The 13,344-nt window shown below is 39.2% G+C and overlaps 1 long non-coding RNA gene and 1 pseudogene across 1 annotated transcript; both read left to right on the top strand.

Annotated features, from left to right (window-relative positions):
• Positions 1–6: 6 nt before the first annotated feature.
• Positions 7–1,698, top strand: LOC133739443 (uncharacterized). Its single transcript, XR_009860631.1, has 2 exons — positions 7–566; positions 1,345–1,698. It is a non-coding gene; the product is annotated as an uncharacterized LOC133739443 (long non-coding RNA).
• Positions 1,699–6,873: 5,175 nt separating this feature from the next.
• On the top strand, positions 6,874–9,691 carry LOC133737300 (laccase-11-like; annotated as a pseudogene).
• Positions 9,692–13,344: the final 3,653 nt, after the last annotated feature.

Below are 13,344 nucleotides of genomic sequence, written 5' to 3'. Positions count from 1 at the left end.
CACTAGTAGTGTCCTACATATAAACTTCAATGTATGTAGTCAATTCAAGGATTCAGCTCAGGATCTCTTTGCTTTCCGATGGTAAAGTTTTAGTTTTCCAGTATTGCAGAAACCCCTCTTTTAGGGCCAACAATTGTTTTATATTCTTGAATTCAACATAGTGGTTAAATAGTATCAAAATAACATAGCCTTGCATGCCATTTGAAGACAAAAGTTCAGTAAACATCGTTCATTGGAAAGTGTTATTTATCCATGCTGCATTATGTGAAATTCAGATTCCGGATATTCTTCTGAATGAAAGTAATTATACTTTTGAAATGTCCTAGTAATAATCTGTAGGTGATCCTGTTGATTAGTCTTCAATTGTATGTTTAACATTAACTTGTGCATGATGAATTTTGTTCATGTAAAAGGATCAAGTGTCTCTAATATTGTCTGTTGTTCTGTGGCAGGTGGTTTTGAACTTGGGATCTCTCCAAAACTCACATGAGGCCCAGATTAGCTGTTTGGGTTTGTCAGCTGATGGAAGTGCATTGTGTACTGGAAGTTGGGATACTAATTTAAAGGTTAGGCTCTGTTGTTTAATTTAGACACGCAATGTACTTGGGAGAAAAAACCATATTTACCAAATTCTTTGATTTTTTTTCTCTTATTGTATCTGTTTCCTACTTAAAAAGGTGAGAAACTGAGGCAGTGTATATCAATGCTTAGGGTTTACTATTTATAATACTTTGACCCGCAATATTTCTTTATTTTTCTTTTTCCAAGATAGACATTGTATGTTACATGCTTTTGGTCTGGTTCAATTTCTATATCTGTAAACAAGGTACTTCTAGTTTATGCTATGCTCTGAGATTTATGTTAACAATAGGAACTTCTGTTTAGAATTTCAAGATGCAGTATAGGGTCCAAGCTTTTTTAGTATGTTATCGCAATTTTCCTTCATAGGCACTATGACTACTGAGCACTTTACTGATCTCATCTCTCATAGAGGTTGACCACCTCTCTGAGATATACTTGCAGCAATTTTGTTAAATGAATGTGCTGATATACATGTGTCAACCATCTCCTTTCCAAACAAGTTAAATCCTAGATAAGATATTACTTTTCGGATTGATTGATCCTGGCATTAATTGCAAGGCATTATGGTACAAGTTGTCTTTGTTGCAAGGCATTATGGTATTAGTTGTCTTTTGTTCAATTGGTTTTCTTCCTTGAGTTCTCATCAAGCAAACATGTGTTCCTGGTTAGAAAAGAGTTTTATAACGTTTATTGCTTATTCTAGGTTTGACATCTCAAAGAGAACAATTTATGACATGTTTTTGTTTTGTGTTTGCACTGCAGATATGGGCTTTTGGAGGGCATAGGAAAATAATTTGAGCAGCATAGTTCTCATCTCATATTGTCTATCCTCAATTTCAGCTCTTCTCACACCCATTATTCTCCATGGTTCTCATAGTATATCCTGTGTAGCTTTCTTTCTGTTGTTGATCAAGTTACTCGGTTTGAGGAACTAGGATCCAGTGTGTTGCTTGTTGTAAACCTCGAATTGAAAAACTGGCCATTTTAATATTGGGAAAAGTATACATTTCTTTAGAACTTGGGGCCGGATAAACAGTCTTGGTATGTAGGTACTCTCACACGATTTTAATGTTCTTTGCCTGGGTATATCTCACCCTCGGTATGTAGGTACTCTCACACCAAGTAGCCTCCATTAGAATCCTATAATGAATGATTTTTCTTCCCTTTCTCAATCCCTATTCTATCGGCTCAACACTGAAGCCCTGAAGGGGTCTGCAGCATGTTGTGTCCACTGGTTTAGCCTAATGGTTTGACAATGGGGCTTTTTTTCCTTTATATATATATATATATATAGGATTTTTCTCAGGTGCGGACGTCCGCACTGAAATTTTGGTACGGATTTCCGGTTTTCACCTACTTTCCGATCACATATTTTGATCTTAACCGTTCAGTTTTTAGGTCCTAATGTATAGATCATATTTGTAAAATTTCAGCCAATTTGGTGAACGTTAAGGCATCCAAAACTGCAATTTATACGAACGAACCGAATCTGTCGAGCCGGAACAGTTCGTGTACATTGTTGTAATTTGCAGTTTTGGATACCTTAACGAATATCAAATTGGCTGAAATTTTGCAGAGGTGATCTATACATTAGGACCTAAAAACTGAACGGTTAAGATGTGAAAATATGATCGGAAAGTGGGGGAAAACGGGAAATCCGTACCGTCCGCACCGTAGCCAGACTGTATATATATATATATATATATACTGTCCGTCTCAGGTGCGGACGTCCGTACCGAGCGGACGGTACGGATTTCCTGTTTTCGACTACTTTCCGGTCACATTTTTACATCTTAACCGTTCAGTTTTTAGGTCCTAGTGTATAGATCACCTCTGCAAAATTTCAGCCAATTTGGTGATCGTTAAGGCATCCAAAACTGCAATTTACCATTATAAATACGAACGGTTTCGGTTCAACAGATTCGGTCCGTTCGTGTAAAATGCAGTTTTGGATGTCTTAAGGATCACCAAATTGGCTGAAATTTTGTAGAGGTGATCTATACACTAGGACCTAAAAACTGAACTGTTAAGATGTAAAAATGTGGCCGGAAAGAGGTCGAAAACAGGAAATCCGTACCGAAAATTCGGTACGGACGTCCGCGCCTGAGAAAATTCCTATATATATATATATATATATATATATATATAGAGAGAGAGAGAGAGAGAGAGAGAGAGAGAGAGAGAGAGAGATATTTTTTTGGCCTGAAGGCGGGCTTAATTTTGTTTGGAGCTTTTTGTTGCCATCGTTAAATGAACCTCTACTAAAAAACTAGGATTTATTCAGGAGTAGAATACATGTGACGTGGTTTGGTAAAGTTCTCGGGTACTTCTATGACACTACCATAAGATCCGACCATCCACAATTCCAGACCAACCGACGTACTCCTCGTGTAATATATTTGCAGTGCTTCTAATATATCGGTATTTAACCTAAACCAAATCCAGCCAGGGAAAACTGATGTTTTTCCTCGGAATAATAGGATTTGTATCTGTCGACTGTGAACATTGCTCACCCATTCATACTTAATTGGTGGATTCAGCATATCCTCGTCTGATTATACAATTTCTTATTCTTTCTCTACAATTAATTATTGTCTGATTGAACTTTGATGGCTAAACGGCCGGTTAGTCACTTCTTTCCACGACTCATTGGTCCGATCTTCCTCTAAGATGTTGTTGTCTCCATTGCCAAACAGATAGAATCCTTTCAGGATTTTGTTACTGCAGGTGCAGTCATGGAGATCAGCTGTTATAGAGGAAAACTTTACCGGCCGATCCACACATCAAGTTGACGTATGCTCCCGAAATGGATGGAACGACCATCCGTGAGTTTCACAACCTGAAAAAAGGTAAGCTTTGCAAACTTAATTTTGCCAAGTTGTGTCACTCTTCTTTAGGATGGCTCATGACTCAATCTCAATATCTCAAACTTAATTTATCGCATCCTTTAAATCAAAAGACAGTTGAGCTGCCACATAACTTGCTATATGAAAAGTATTATCAGCATGATAATCTGGCTAGTAATGTAATCGACATGTACGATCAGTTTGCTGTGAAAAAGTTTGTGCTATCAGCAAGTCCTTCTTGGACCTCGGATTACATGGTCATGGTTCTTTATAGCTCAGAGATAATGGCATTTTGCAGACCAGAAGAGACAATGAATGGAGCATGATTACTAAATCGTACATGATTAATAGGCCTTATTTTCTAGATATTAATTATTATCAAGGACAATTTTATGCTGTCGACTGTTTCTGGCAATGTAATGGTTTGTGAGATTGAAGTTCCTTAGAAACCAAAGACTAGGGTTGTTGTTTGAGCTATGACAATGGTATTTATAAGTCCTTTGTATTCAGAAATTATACCTGGTGGAATTAGGTGGGACTTTATTCGTGGTTTCGCGAACTAGTTGGCTAAGCGAAAGATTTATCAATGAAACTAAGGAGTTCAGGACTTTTGAGGTGCCATCTGGTAATGGCAATTGGTTGGACTCGGAGGTAAAGACCTTTGGAAATAGAAGATTGTTCTTAGGTACTAATTCTTCATTCTCAGTCGATGCAACAATGCACTCTGGATGCAAGGCCAATTGTAGATATCTCACGGGTGACTTTTATGAGTTCCAACGCAAGGACATTGGTGTTTTTAATATGACAAATGGAAAAATCGAGCCGCTACTTGAAGAAACCCCTAATTCTTTATTGCAACATTTGTGGATTGAACCAAGTTTCTAATTGGAATAGCCCTCTGTTTAATCCCTTGCAATAGAGATTTTTTTGTCTCTAATTTTTAGTTTATTGTTGCTTTCGTTTTTGTTTGAGAGGTTTTGGTTGGATTCCCCATTCTTTTTGCTTTTGTGGTTTTTTTGTTTTCTTTTTTGGACGGGTTCAATGGTTCATGTGCTATCCAAGTGATAAAATTTGTATAATGGTACATTAGTATTTATACTATGTTGATGCCATATTGTTTGATCATAGATGATAATTTAATTACATTGATGCCATATATGTCTCTACCTCTGTTTTCAATAAGAATTCTTCAGCATTGCTTGTAGTACAAGATATTCAACAACTGGGAAGTAATCACAATTAGTACATAATTGTTTTTGCAATTTGCAGATTTCAGTTGAATTTTAAGCTTGTTTAGGATGTAATGAACCTTGAATTCAAATTTCCACCTAGTGCTCTTGAAACAAGTCAACAGAAGGCGCTGTACGCGCTAGAGAGAAAGAAACAAGGTCTTTCCCCCTGTCCCGCGGCGTGCCTCTACGCCGTCGTCGGACGGGCCAATACCGACTCCGCGCGAGTTGGGTGTGAGGCCGGGTCTATCGATCAGCGTTCTCGGTCCGATCGGTGGGATCACGGTGGATGTCAGTGAGGGAGGGGAAAACTGCAGCTGCTGGCTTCTGGGTCTCTCCTCGATGGTCAACTCGACGGATTCGATCTCAGATTTGGAGGCGATCAGGCGGCGAGACGTTCGGCGCGGTGTGGCTGGGGGTTACTCGGAGCGGTCCGATCTGGTCAGGATCCTCTGGTCCCGATCTGGGTCTTCTCCATGGTGCGACGAAGCTTGTTTCTCTGCAGGTTCTGGTTTCGATCTGGGATGGCAGATCGCTGCTGGCGGTTTGGCGAAGGCGGCGGGGCGGCCCTCTGCAGGGTCCGGCGGCGGTGGCTGTAGGGGATTTGGGCCTGGCCCGGCCGGCAGATTGTGGGGTTCTCTTTTCTTGGATTGTTGCTAGGGCTTGGGCCCGGGCCTGGGCTTAGCTAGTTATTTTATTTCTGTTTTATTTTATTGCTGTTATGTTTCTAGGTCGCGTCTTTGGCGTGAAATAAGAGTCTATACTTGTTGTGTAGAACTAGTAGGGCCTTGTGTCAGTGTATGCACTCAATGTGCCTTATCTACTCTAGGTTGGCAGCGAGTTTTTGGCCTCGTCAAATGGTCGTTACCGCCTAGTGGGAGGATGAAGCTAAGTATCGTCGGATTTATCATCTGGCGGCAACATAGTAGGGAAGCTGTACTAAAGCAGGTATTTATGCTAGGTTGTACGCGGGGTACATATAGTGTTATCTTTCCGCTATGTCACTGCTATGTTAAAGCAAATGGAGTAGCTATTGCACTCTTTGCTAGTTGGTGCTTGTTAGAATACAAGTCTCCTGTAGAGATTTCTGATATTATTTCGGAAAATTTTCTAGATGCTTATGGTAATCAGGGGTTTAGGCTCAATGTCCCCCCCCCCCCTTGTATTCGACAGTTTCATTAATCAAGGCTTGAGGGCAGCTCCACCAACCCTTCATTAAAAAAAAAAGGATGTAATGAACCTTTTAAGCAAATTAATTGAGGTGAATGACATATATAAATTGGCCGTTATCAAATATTGCACCTTTTTTTTTTTTTTTTTTTTTTTTGAAAGTGGTGCAGCTGCCCTCAAGCCTTGATTAATGAAACTGTTGAATACAAGGGGGGAACATTGAGCCTAAACCCCTAATTACTAATCACATGAATTAAGAACTTACTCATCACTGGTGAGAACTGAGAAGGGTGACTTCAGTGGCACAAGCAACAATGGGTTAAGATAGACCATCTGGGTATGGTCCATGGCAATGCCCAATGCAGGCATGTACTTTGGAGTTTGGATCATAATCAAAAACCTTCTCCTCCTCAAAATTGCACTCAGTCACTTGCAATGTGGTCTTGATGAGTGTTAAGCTCGACAACTGCCTGCTGGCGTTTCTGGAGGTCAGCGGACTAGAGGAGGATGGGCATTCGCTTAAGGATTGCGACAGACTTGGAAAGTAGATCAGATTGCTGAATTCGGGCAAGGAGCCAGAACACACCACATTCCAAACAAAGGCAGCTAAGGCCAGGACTACCTTGGCTTCACATGAATAGGTGGAGAGCTTGTTGAGTATTGCCAGAGAGAGAGGCTCTGTAGCAAACATACCGTTAATGGTAACTCTTTAACTTAACTATAACGTTAAGAGTAGCGCTAACTTAAGCTTAAAATATCATTTAAACAATACAGAAATAAAATATTAGGTTCTTCTCTACCTATTCAAGCTGGCTTAACACCCTTTTTAATACTCTATTCAAGCTAGTCATAATTTGCTTGCAAGTTTCGTATGAAACTTCTGCAATTTCTACCTACTGTTGATAGCACCACCTCAATCTAATAAACTGATAGTAGGTTAATGTTTTATATTCTTCCCAGCTCTATAAAAACACTAGACCTCGACTGATCATGCCACACCAAACATACTTGACATTGCATACAATTAACAATTGGGGGCTTTAAGAATGGCGAAAAGCAACAACTTCAGCTGGGCATTCTTACTTCTCTTCTCATGTTTAGTTGCGTTCTTTTTCATTCCAGCCAAAGCTGCAGTGAAGACCTACCAGTTCGATGTGAGTGCTTCAGGAACCTGAGCTTCCTCTACTGCTTTTCCTTACACTTTTAACAAAACTGTACATATATGTTTTTCATTTATATGCATATTCAAGAAAAGAATGTGAGCAGGTTGTGCCATCCTAAGCCAATTGTTACAGTTAATGGAATGTTCCCTGGACCTACAATCTATGCTCGAGAAGGCGATACAGTTCTAGTTAATGTTACCAACCATGCACAGTATAACATGTCAATTCATTGGTAAGACTTTTCAATGTTAAGGCATAAGGATATTATGATAGGATGCATATATGAACACAACCTGTGTTACCAATGAAACATCTGGTGGATTTATTTTCCAGGCATGGTCTAAGGCAATATAGAAATGGGTGGGCAGATGGACCTGTAGGGTTCAAAACCAGATTTTGTTGAATTATAGGACTTTTCATCTCCAACAAGGGTTTTTAGGGAGAGTTGGTCCTAAATTTATAGGACATGGGCTCATCCCAAGTCTCAAATATGAGACTTTTCCAAGACCAGAACTCGGTTACTGTAGATGGGGGCTAGCAATTGGGCTATCTCAGCCCAACGGACGAATGAACGCGCTGAGAAGAAGAAGTGAAGGAGACGCGCGTGCCAGCTGAAGGCAGGAAGGAGCACGCGCGATGCGCTGGAGAGAGAAGTTCGGCGCGATTTGTCTGCTCTAGTGGGGCCGCATCCCCTGCCAACCGTTGGAACGCCCAACGGTAATGAAATGGATGGTTCTGATGTATCCATTTTGAATATGGACGGTCAGATGTGGGGTTTATTTTATTTTATTTTTTTTACTGAAACTGATCTATTTTTAATCAGAGGGCTGAGATTTGAGGTAAAAAAAATCGATCAATGGCTCTTATTAAATCAAGGGTTATTAATTCCATTTTGTTCCAAAAAAAATTTAAAAAATTACCAGAAAATTAAGGGAAAATAATATACCCATTGGAACAGTAAATTGTAGGAAATTCTATAAATACCAACCCATTCTTTTCTATTTCCTCACACCAAATATCGTCCATCTCCTTCACAATTTTTCATTCATTCACCCATCTTCTTGTTCTTAAATCTTTTTTTTTTTTTTCTCTTGGAAAAAAAAGCCGACTCTCCCACTAGTATCTCTTCTCTGAACAAAATATGGGTCGTAGTTGTCCACGTCACGCATCATCCTGTCAAAGACCCAATGTTGCATTCTATATAGCCTACGAAATATGTTTGGTTCATACCTGCACGGATCCGTGAAATATTGAGCTTTGAGTCGAAGATCGATAGCTCTCGATCCCTGGCCTTATATTTACGACCTTCTGAAGAACCACCCCATTGTGAATCCTCATCTTCCAGAGTTTGGATTTGCAAGGCAGTGGCAGACATCATCAAGGCTCTTCGACGACTTCTCGTGACAGCCTCTTCTTGATCTTTCTGCAACTATTTCATCAAACGATTCATTGCAGAAATGGTTTGACAAAATCAAAACGGAAAAGAAAGAAGAGATTTGTAGGATTTGGATATGAGAAGTGTTTGTGAATTTGTGAGAGATGAGGATGACAATGACCCCATATTTATGGACAATTTGAGTTGATATTATTAGATAAGATATGACACGTGGCGCATAAAGACCCAACCGTAAATTGGACAGCCAATTAGAGATTGACACGTGGTGCTGAAATCACATCCAAATTCGGTTGTTTGGCATATATGCCGACACAACACATCAAAATATCTTCTAAATAGTTTGATTTTTTGTCGTATATGCCGATACAAATAAAAAAATTTAATGTGAACCTTTTTTTTTTAATTCATTAAATAATAAGAATAATTTTTAAATATTATGATAAAATTTAAAATTATTTGTTTTACCTTATTTAATTAAATTAACATATTTTTAATATAATATTTTTAATATTATATTATTTGTTTTACCTTATTTAATTAAATAATATTATATTTTAGTCAAGAATAGTGAAAGTAGCACCCCCATTGTTGGAGATGAGAATTGAGTCCTATATGGGGGGGTGCTAAAATGAGAATATCACCCCCAAATAGAGCCTATTGTTGGAGTTGCCCTTATATAACACAATGTCCGATCAAGATAGGTAACTTTTACACGTACAATATGACAATCACAGGGCAAAGAGGAACTCTATGGTGGCCGGCATATATGCTCACATATTTTGGCTGAGAGCCACTGTCTATGGAGCAATTGTCATCCTGCCCAGACACGGGACTGGCTTTCCGTTTCCTCAGCCTTACAGCGAAACTAATCTAGTGTTGGGTGAGTTTGAGTCATTGTTAGAACCTTTTTCTTGTACTAAAAGATATTCACCTATATATCTAATTGCAATGTTTTTTTTTTAAAACGGCGTAGGAGAATGGTGGAATAACGATGTTGAAGAGGTTGTTAAACAAGGGAACAGACTGGGGTTGCCTCCGAATAAGTCAGACGCACATACCATTAATGGGAAGCCAGCAAATGTACCTCCTAAAGTGGATAGACATCTTTTGTACACAATTGGTTTGGGAATCAACCAATGCACAACTTGCCTGAATGGAACACAGCTCACTGCTTCCTTGAACATCACTACTTTTGTGATGCCTCAAATCAGTCAAATCGGGCTGCTTCAAGCCCATTACTTCAACACCAAGGGGTTGCCTCCAAGTTTATATTATATTCAGACCTATAAAACCACTAGACCTTGACCAATAATGTCACACCAAACATTCTTGACCTTCCATACAAGTACAATTGGCTTTGAACATGGCAAAAACCAACAACTTCTGCTTCTGTTCTTTACTTCCGTTCTTATGTTTTGTTGGGTTCCTCTTCATTCCAGCCAAAGCTGCTTTGAAGTCATACCAATTTGACGTAAGCACTTCACGAATGCCTGAGCTTCCTCTACTGATTTTTCTTCAGAGTTTAACACAACCTTACATGCTTTTTTTCCATTTATTTGCAGATTCAAGTGAAGAATGTGAGCAGGTTGTGCCATTCTATGCCAATTGTTACAGTAAATGGGTTGTTCCCTGGACCTACAATTTATGCTAGAGAAGGAGATACAGTTCTAGTTAATGTCACCAATCATGCCCAGTATAACATGTCAATTCATTGGTAAGACATTTCAATATTGATGTAAATGATTATTATGATAGCATTATCAATTATCATAATTGTGTTCATAATGTACGATTTGGTGGATTAATTTTCCAGGCATGGACTAAAGCAATACAGGAATGGGTGGGCAGATGGACCTGCTTATATCACACAATGTCCAATCAAGACAGGAAACAGTTACACCTACAATATGACAATCACAAGGGCAAAGAGGAACTCTATGGTGGCATGCTCACATCTTTTGGCTACGAGCCACTGTATATGGAGCTATTGTCATCATGCCCAAACAAGGCACTCCATTTCCTTTTCCTCAGCCTTACAGAGAAGCTAATATTGTCTTAGGTAACTGTCAGCTCTCATAAGTGCCGGAACTTTTATTTGTAGTAGATGTTGAACACCGTTGGAGTTCCCACGGGTGGTTGGGCTGCCATAAGGTTCAGGGCTGACAATCTAGGTAAATACATCAGTATAACAAAATAACATGTTGCAATAAACTTCAAAGCTCAGATATGGCAAGATTTGTTTTTTACTCAGCTTAAAGGAACTAATTATTTGTATTCAAGATATTTTACCGACCCATTGAACAATATTTGATCATGGACAGGTGTGTGGTTCATGCACTGTCACTTGGAGCTGCATACTATGTGGGGAATGAAGACTGCCCTAGTGGTAGAAAATGGGAAAGGCTCAAATCAATCTATCCTGCCTCCACCTGCAGACCTTCCACCTTGTTAGTTTCTTCCTTGTACCGGATAACTAACTCAGAACAGAGTTATTAGCAGGAATAATGTTTGGGGTCATTTGCCTGACAATTCTTGCAATCCTATCGAAAATGCAGAGTTCTGCAAAAATGTTCGGTTAATACTTGTGATTGACGAGACCAATAAAAGTCTGCATTGTATCAGAGACTATTGAATGCTAAATTAGTCCCTCTTTTGTGCAATACCCACGATTTTTATTATTAACACTGGAAGAGCAGAAAATGAATTGATCAGATAACATTGGTGGAACTGCTGTCAACATTCAAACTCAAGCAAGAACACGCCAAACAAATACAAGAGTACATCTTTTGGTCGTAACATAAACACCTGTGAATACGCATGCACAAATGTTCACTTGGACATTTTCACGAACACAGTGATCATTTAGAAATTAAGCACGATGAAAGAATTTTGCATTAAAGAAGATTTATGTCATGAAAATAACTTACTGATCAAAAGCGTAATGCAAATGTAACTCGACTCACTCTTGCTTTTCAAGTGAATTTTAATGGGGCTATAACTAAGAGAAACATCTAATGGAAGTGGCATGGGGATGGTTCTGGTATTGGTGGCGTAATGAAAGTAGAGGTCTGTTGGGCAAGGATGGGTTAGCCCTCCGCCCTGCCTTAGTTTGAGTTTGGTTTTCAACAAGTTGAGTAACAAGGAGATGCAAAGGGAGAACTGAGTGCTGGGTTTGAGTTCTGAATCTCTAATTGTCCATGTCTCCGAGCCCGAGGTCTTCCCATTCATAAATCACAGGCGACCGAATTCGATCCTGTCCGGCGGCGATTAGACACATAATCCGTTTGCCTCGGATTTCGATCAACGATTTCGGCGTTGAAAAATCCAATCTATTCTTTAGTTTCCTGTATCAGAGCAGAACAGACCAAAGCAGAGGAGTTTGTATTACAAGAAGAAGCAGGGAGATCTGCGAACGAATGGTGTGGAATCAGAGGAGTTCCAATACAAGCAAGCATGATCTAATTTTAATGATATATCTTATCCTTTGTTACAAATTGAAGCTGATTGATATTGATTTTTGTCACCTGTTGTTATAAGAATTTGCAAGTTTTGTATAGCAGACATGTAATTAGACTTTCAAAAATTCTAGGGTGTTTGAGGACAAGCATAAATTGACAGAAATATAGAGAGAGTAATAATTCAGAGAGAATGGAGATTCATGTGTGTTTATTCATCTCATACAAGAGGGTATTTATAGGAATACATTACAAGTGTGAAAGCTCAAAGATAATATCAAGCTTGGTATCAACTTGATTTACAGCTGCAGCTCAACATGATAGCTGTGATGATGATAATTGCCATGTTTGTTGCCCTTTGGCATAAAGCTTGTCACACAAGTCTCTATACCTATATTATACACTCAAGTACCTTATCTATACACTCAAGTGCCTATTTATACATGATATAGACATTTATACTATGACTCATATATACTACAATATGATTCATGTATACTACAACACTCCCCCTTGGATATTTCATGTTTAATAGCATTGTCTAGGCCGTGCGCTTCGAAATTGCCTCGTTAAAAACCTTGCCAAGTAATAAAACCCTGTGGGAAAAAAACAACCTTGGTCGAAGGACAAAAAGAGCACAACGCGCGTTTGAGTGTGGAGTATGTTTCTGGATACTCCCCCTGATTTAGACTTCCCTTGAAGATCATGGGAGTTCGGATAACCTTCTTAATCTGATGCTCTTCACATGTTTCTCGAAAGGGGTTTTTGGTAACGACTTAGTAAATAAGTCCGCTACATTATCCTCTTATCGGATTTGATTTACTTCAATTTTTAGAAGTGTTTGCTGTTGCTGATTGTAAAAGAATTTCGGTGATATATGCTTGGTATTGTCGCCCTTGATGAAACCTAATTTCATTTGCTCAATACAAGCTGCATTATCTTCATAAATGCATGTGGGCTCATTTGTGGTAAACTTCAAACCACAAGTTCCTCGAATGTGTCTATTTATAGACCTTAGCCATATGCATTCACGCACAGCTTCATGTAGAGCAATAATCTCTGCATGATTTGAGGAAGTAGCAACAAGGGTCTGTTTTGTAGATCTCCAAGATATCGCCGTGCTTCCCATGGTAAAGACATAACCTGTTTGGGAGCGACCTTTATGAGGGTCAGAGAGATACCCTGCATCAGCAAATCCCATCAAAACATCATTATCATTTTGATGGATGGGAGGAGGAGAACGTCGGTCACCATGGATAGTGTCACCGGCGTCTACATTACGGAAGATGGCTTTTTGCCTCTTGGGGTCTGATCCCATGCTTCTGTCTTTTCTTTTCTCTCTGTAGGGATAAAACAAGCCCATATCAATCGTACCTTTTAAGTATCGAAAGATTGTCTTTATGCCAATCCAATGACGGCGTGTTGGCGCAGAACTATGTCGAGCTAACAAGTTCACTGCGAATGAGATATCCGGTCTTGTGCATTGAGCTAAATACAATAATG

Source organism: Rosa rugosa, chromosome 3 (assembly GCF_958449725.1).
Source record: "Rosa rugosa chromosome 3, drRosRugo1.1, whole genome shotgun sequence".
In the NCBI taxonomy this organism is placed as follows: domain Eukaryota; kingdom Viridiplantae; phylum Streptophyta; class Magnoliopsida; order Rosales; family Rosaceae; genus Rosa; species Rosa rugosa.
This window is presented reverse-complemented; position numbering and strand designations above follow the sequence as displayed.